Below are 5,878 nucleotides of genomic sequence, written 5' to 3'. Positions count from 1 at the left end.
TAAAGAAGATGTGGTACATATATACAATGGAATATTACTCAGGCATAAAAAAGAATGAAATAATGCCATGTGCAGCAACATGGATGGACCTAGAGATTGTCATACTGAATGAAGTAAGTCAGACAGAGAAAGACAAATATATGATATCGCTTATATGTAGAATCTAAAAAAATGGTACAAATTAACTTATTTACAAAACAGAAGTTGACTCACAGGTGTAGAAAACAAATCTATAGTTACTGGGGGGAAAGGATAAATTGGGAGATTGGGAGTGACGTATACACACTACTATATATAAAATGGATAACTAATAAGGACCTACTATATAGCACAGGGAACTCTACTCAATACTCTGTAATGACCCATATGGGGAAAGGAATATAAAAAATAGTGTATATATGTATATGTATAACTGATTCACTTTGCTGTACACCTGAAACTAATACAACATTGTAAATCAACTATATTCCAAAAAAAAAAAGAAAACAGAAATAGAGTCACAGAGAAAAGAAACTATGGTTACCAAAGGGGATAGTGGGGAGTGGAGGATAAATTAGGAATTTGGGATTAACATATACACATTATTATATATAAAACAGATAAACAACAAGGACCTACCGTATAGCACAGGGAACTACACTCAATATCTTGTAATAATCTATAATGGAAAATAATCTGAAAAACAATATATATGTGTATAATTTAATCACTGCTGTACACTTGAAACCAACACATTTTAAATTAACTATACTTCAATTTAAAAAAAGAAAAAATGCTTTTTTAAAAAAAAGAACTTTACTTCTGCCTAATCAACCAATCACAGTAATTGTTCAGCATGTTTAGATGCACGGGAAACTTTACAACCCCAATTCCTGCGTTAAGATTTCACATCAGTCAAAACTCAGATGTTGTAAGTGAAACTGCCATGAACGCTCATAGAATTTCTTATGAGGGATTGAATTTCTCTTCATGATTCTAAAGATCTTCCAGGGGAAAGACTATGTCTTATTCATTTATGGGTCCTTGGAGACTAAGACAATACTTGGCAAATAGTAGGTGCTCAATAAATGCATTGATGAACTGGATGCTTAAGACCTCAAGTAAAGTGACCAGCTCATCCCTGTGTGCCCAGAACTATGCAGTTTTAAAATTAAAAGTCGTACATCCTGGGCACCCTCTCAGTCCCGGGCTAAATAGGACAACTTGTCAACCTCTCTTTACATCTTTCTCCCTGCTTCTGCATCACGGCTGCGTTCAAATCAATCCAGGCTCTTCATTTTTCCTAAATGTCTCCCAAGAGAGAAACGTTTTAAACTCCATGGGTAATACACTCATAGAAACTTCTGCAAAATATCTAATGTAAATGCTCCTGCTGCAATTTAGATCATTTTCACTTTTCTTGTCTCCAGTAGAAACATTACCACAACTACCTCCAAAACTTTGATATAAGAAATATTAGCATATATAGTCCTTCTACTCCGCCTTCCTCCTCACCCAATAGGGTAGCCAGTGTCCTTGGGTTGAACTCTGGGTACTTCAAGCTTGAGAAAGGCTGACTACACCTACAGCTCTAGAATTTTTTCTCCTACATCCTCTGTATCAAAATGTACCTGTCCTGTGTCACAGTGTCCCAGTTAGATAGTAATTATTTGGTCCTCAAAATAACAAAATGTGGGCTTCCCTGGTGGCACAGTGGTTGAGAGTCCGCCTGCTGATGCAGGTTCGTGCCCGGGTCCGGGAAGATCCCACATGCCGCGGAGCGGCTGGGCCCGTGAGCCATGGCCACTGAGCCTGTGCGTCCAGAGCCTGTGCTCCGCAACGGGAGAGGCCGCGACAGTGAGAGGCCCACATACCGCAAAAAAAAAAATTAATTTTAAAAAATTTAAGGGGCATTTTCTTCCTTTCCACGCGGTAGACGAAAGCGGTCGGCCTGTTCTGCTTGTCCTGAGTGATGCCGGGGAAACTTCTTAGTGAAGCGGATTTGGAGTCGGACACGGCCATGGCGAAAGTGGAGATGCCGCGAAAGCGAAATGAGAAGAAAGGTAAAAAAGAGAAGCCAAAATCTAATAAGACTGAAGAGGCAGCAGAAGAAAAGGACGAAACGATTTCTCCCAAAGCTAAAAAGGTTAAAAAGAAAGCAGGGCCTTTTGAGGCTGACATGAGTTCTCCTAAATCCAAAAAGGCAAAAAAGAAAGAGGAGCCATCTCAAGATGACATTATTTCTCCTAAGACCAAAAGTGCGAAAGAATCAAAGGAGCCCCGTGAAAAGACAGTTGTTTCTCCTAAAACCAAAAAACTAATAAAAAATGAGGAGCCTTCTGAGAATGACTTGGGTGCACCTAAGTCCAAGAAGATGAAGAAAGAAAAAGAAATGAATGGAGAAATTGGAGAGAAAAGCCCCAACCTGAAGAATGGATTCCCTCATTCTGGACCTGACTCCGACTCCAAGGAAGCTGCCAGTGAAGAAAGTAACAGTGAGTTAGAGCAGGAAATAACTGTGGAGCAAAAAGAAGGAGCTTTCTCTAATTTTCCCATATCTGAAGAAACTATTAAACTTCTCAAAGCCCGTGGGGTGACCTTCCTGTTTCCTATACAAGCAAAGACGTTTCACCACGTCTATAGTGGGAAGGACTTGATTGCACAGGCACGGACAGGAACTGGGAAGACATTCTCCTTTGCTATCCCTTTGGTTGAGAAACTTCAGGGAGAACTGCAAGACCGGAAGAGAGGCCGTGCCCCTCAGGTACTGGTTCTTACACCCACAAGGGAGTTGGCAGGTCAAGTAAGCAGAGATTTCAGTGACATCACAAAAAAACTGGCAGTGGCTTGTTTTTATGGTGGAACTCCCTACGGAGGACAAATTGAACGCATGCGGAATGGGATTGATATCCTGGTTGGGACACCAGGTCGTATCAAAGACCACCTGCAGAATGGCAAGCTAGAGCTCACCAAACTTAAGCATGTTGTCCTGGATGAAGTTGACCAGATGTTGGACATGGGCTTTGCTGATCAAGTGGAAGAGATTTTATGTGTGGCATACAAGAAAGATTCAGAAGACAATCCCCAAACATTGCTTTTTTCTGCAACTTGCCCTCATTGGGTTTATAATGTTGCTAAGAAATACATGAAATCTACATATGAACAAGTGGACCTGATTGGTAAAAAGACCCAGAAAACGGCAATAACTGTAGAGCATCTGGCTATCAAGTGCCACTGGACTCAAAGGGCAGCAGTTATTGGGGACGTGATCCGAGTGTACAGTGGTTATCAAGGGCGCACTATCATCTTCTGTGAAACCAAGAAAGAAGCCCAGGAGTTGTCACAGAATGTGTCCATAAGGCAGGATGCCCAGTCATTACACGGAGACATTCCACAGAAGCAAAGGGAAATCACCCTGAAGGGTTTTAGAAATGGTGATTTTGGAGTTTTGGTTGCAACCAATGTCGCTGCACGTGGGTTAGACATCCCCGAGGTTGATCTGGTTGTACAGAGTTCTCCACCAAAGGATGTGGAGTCCTACATTCATCGTTCTGGACGAACAGGTAGAGCTGGAAGGACTGGGATTTGCGTCTGCTTTTATCAGCACAAGGAAGAATATCAGTTAGCCCAAGTGGAGCAAAAAGCGGGAATTAAATTTAAGAGAATAGGTGTTCCTTCTGCAACAGAGATAATAAAAGCTTCTAGCAAAGATGCCATCAGGCTTTTGGATTCTGTGCCTCCCACTGCGATTGTTCACTTCAAGCAGTCAGCCGAGAAGCTGATCGAGGAGAAGGGAGCCGTGGAAGCCCTGGCAGCAGCCCTGGCCCATATTTCAGGTGCCACGTCAGTCAACCAGCGCTCCTTGATCAACTCAGATGTGGGTTTTGTGACCATGATCCTGCAGTGCTCAATAGAAATGCCAAATATTAGTTATGCTTGGAAAGAACTTAAAGAGCAGCTGGGTGAGGATATTGATTCCAAAGTGAAGGGAATGGTCTTTCTCAAAGGAAAGCAGGGTGTTTGCTTTGATATCCCTACTGCATCAGTAACAGAAGTACAGGAAAAATGGCATGATTCACGGCGCTGGCAGCTTTCTGTGGCCACAGAGCAACCAGAGCTAGAAGGACCACGGGAAGGATATCGAAGCTTCAGGGGACAGCGGGAAGGAAACAGAAGCTTCAGGGGACAGCGGGAAGGCAATCGAGGTCTCAGGGGACAGCGGGAAAGAAATAGAAGCTTCAGAGGACAGCGATCAGGAGGTGGCAACAAAAGTAACAGATTCCAAAACAAAGGCCAGAAGCGGAATTTTAGTAAAGCATTCGGACAGTAATTTGAGGTAGAGGATTTATGTGGCAAAAACAGAACTATGTTCAGCAACAGGAAACTGAACATTATTTTTCATAACAAAGTTAAAAGCATATTGTATTTCCTTCCTGACCACTTGCCCAGTCCCCATCTCTTCAAGAGAGACAGGCTTCATCTAAATTATTTCATCTGATCATTGTCGTTTATAACTTTGTTGCTACTTCTGTTTCGGGTATTCCTTTGGAAAAGGTGTGTGAATTCAGTACATATTCTAATGCAGTGTCTATAGATTATAAGATAGAAGCAAGCATGTATCTGCTGATACTTGTGAAGTTGACCTGTCTTTATACTTAGAGGTGTCTCTTAATAGTGTCCTTCCTAAATACCATGGGGGAACGCAACAGTTTCTGGAGAAGCACTTTGAGCACTCAAGGCTTTGTTCTGTAATTGGTATTCCTCAACCACTTGTCTAACATTTACTCCTATGGTCCTATAATGTATCTTCTGAGAATTAACACTGAGCAATGTTTTGAAGCAAGATTCAATCTCAGCTGGGATGTAACACAGTTTATGCCAGCATATGCTCTAGATTTGGAGGTGGTGATACATTTGATAGGCGATAGTATATAGATTAGCCATTGTTATGTGCATTTTGATACATTATTAGCTTCTCAATATAAGGTGATTCATGCTTCAGTGAATTCTTCACAGATTTTAAAAAAATATATATGTACATATAGAAGTATTTTACTAGAAAGCAAGTATCCTTAAGGAATTCCAAGTGTATAGCATGGCCCAGTAACTTTCTTCATAAGTAAGGAGACAGGATAAATGGTGCTTGATGATAACATAGTCCACTTCCTATTGGAAGATTAACATTATTTACTAAGGAGGAACTAGAGGAGTAGGGGGCAGAGATTTGCATGGCTGAAGAGTCAAAAAAACCCCACTGAAAATATATTCCACATGCAAGAAGGAAACGTGTATTGAGAGCAAAGAAAAGAACAAGTGAAGGTGTGGGATAAAGCATTCTTTTAATGGTGAAAACTTAATGAGTCATTAATGTTTCTAGAGTTTAACTTCTAACAGGCAAGCTGGGAATTTTAGGTAGAATGATCCAGTTTAGTTTCTCAAGGCCTAGTTCCTATAGCCACGTATAGGATCTCTTTCTTTTTATTAGACGGCTGCTACTCTGTTGATAGGTTGCAGCTACCTAGAGACTTCCTTTTAAGACAAACTCTATATGGTTATTTTTAAGTTGTTACTTTGAGGGAACTGAAGAACTTAATATAGCCCCTGGCCCGATATTGCTCTGAGGTCTCAAGTATTATTTTTCTGGGAAACCTTGTGCAGGAGCTTACGAGTAACATTGTCTTCTTGCCTTAATTCCTAGAAATTCTGTATTGGGAATCTCAGGAAATAAACTATGACAGGAGGAGTTCAAATAAAAAAAAAAAAAAAAAAAATTTAAAAATGATCAACCTAGTTAAAATAGGAGAAGTGTAAGCACTGGGGCAGCTTTTTGTCCCGCATTAGACCCTGAAACTATGCTCAACTAACAGGGACTCTTGGTGTGTGTAATGATATTAACTCA

General features: G+C 40.8%; 1 pseudogene; it reads left to right on the top strand.

Annotated features, from left to right (window-relative positions):
* The first annotated feature begins 1,893 nt into the window (after positions 1-1,893).
* On the top strand, positions 1,894-5,621 carry LOC117313972 (nucleolar RNA helicase 2 pseudogene; annotated as a pseudogene).
* Positions 5,622-5,878: the final 257 nt, after the last annotated feature.

The sequence above is a fragment of the Tursiops truncatus genome, chromosome 10 (genome assembly GCF_011762595.2).
Source record: "Tursiops truncatus isolate mTurTru1 chromosome 10, mTurTru1.mat.Y, whole genome shotgun sequence".
Classification (NCBI taxonomy): Eukaryota; Metazoa; Chordata; class Mammalia; order Artiodactyla; family Delphinidae; genus Tursiops; species Tursiops truncatus.
The sequence above is the reverse complement of the archived record's forward strand: the minus strand, read 5'-3'. Positions and strand labels throughout refer to the sequence as shown.